The sequence below is a fragment of the Pelophylax lessonae genome, assembly GCF_965119305.1.
Source record: "Pelophylax lessonae genome assembly, chromosome: 1".
NCBI lineage: Eukaryota > Metazoa > Chordata > Amphibia > Anura > Ranidae > Pelophylax > Pelophylax lessonae.
In genome coordinates, this window is record NC_138768.1 from 797,126,887 (window position 1) to 797,128,106 (window position 1,220).

Here is a 1,220-nt window from a genome sequence, read left to right on the forward strand (position 1 = left end):
TGCCAGAAGGCTCTGACATACAGTTAAAGTGTTACTAAACCCAGGACTCTGCATTCACTATATCTGGTCTCCCATAGTACACAGAGCATGGAAATGTAATTGTTTTAGTAAATATAAACTGCTAAATGCCTTTTTTCATCAGCAGTATATAGCAGTCTAATGACTTCTATCAGTGTATGGCTAAAGTTTATAAGAGGAGTTTTCATTCTACTCTGTCTTATGATCGTGCAGGACCCCTGATCCTCTGTCTGGACGGTGCTGATTGGCCCTGTGCTGATCACATGCACCACCCCCCCCAGAAAAAAAAATCTCTCTAGCAATACACACCAAGCTGAGCATGTGCAAAGTGACTCAAAAGGTTCTGTACTATCATTGGATGGATTGGGGACTGTGGAAGAAGCGGAGGATCAGAGAAGTTAGCATCAAACAGCCTTTTTACACAATGCGGAGGAGTAACCCCTTAGGATCCACAGTGAGTTTATTTAGCATGCTTTACTGGATATATAGACTGACTTTACTGTTGTGGGTTTAGTAACACTTTATGCTAGCCATACATTATACAATGTTCATGTTCAATTTCCTTTGGATTTACCATCATCTATTGCAAAGGCCTGCCTGATTGCATACAAATTTAAAGTGTTTAGGTTTGATCTCATATTATATGGTTTTGGTAAATCTAAAGGAAAATTACATTAGAAAATTGTTTAATGTATGGCCAGCCTAAAGCCTGGTACACACTATCAGTTTTTTTCCGTTCAACCCAGCGGGGTCGGAGCTGATATACTAACTATGCAAACTTAGTATAGCGATCTCCCCCCGCCAAGCAATTGTGTTCTGACAGACGCCCCCCACCAGAACACTCCGATCAGCGCTCTCTGCCATTGGCTGAGAGTGCTGATCAGGAGTCAGTTGTAATGTTCCGGTACCTTTGGTACCCTAAATTACACTTTCCACAAGTGTATGCGCCCTACCATTGACTTTTGGAAAGGTGCGCATACACCTTTAAGACTGGAGCTGTCATCACTCAGCGCCGGACTAGATGGCTATTTAAGGCGTCGGTTCTCACTCACATGTCTTCGTTCAAACACCCTTATCTGGATGCTAACCTTGCTTGAAGCTTCCATGCTTGCAAGCTTACTTCGCTGACGGAACCTCGCTGCGCTGATCCCTGTATCCCGCTACTGGATCATCCGCCTCTCCTGAACCACCCTTCGGCTGTA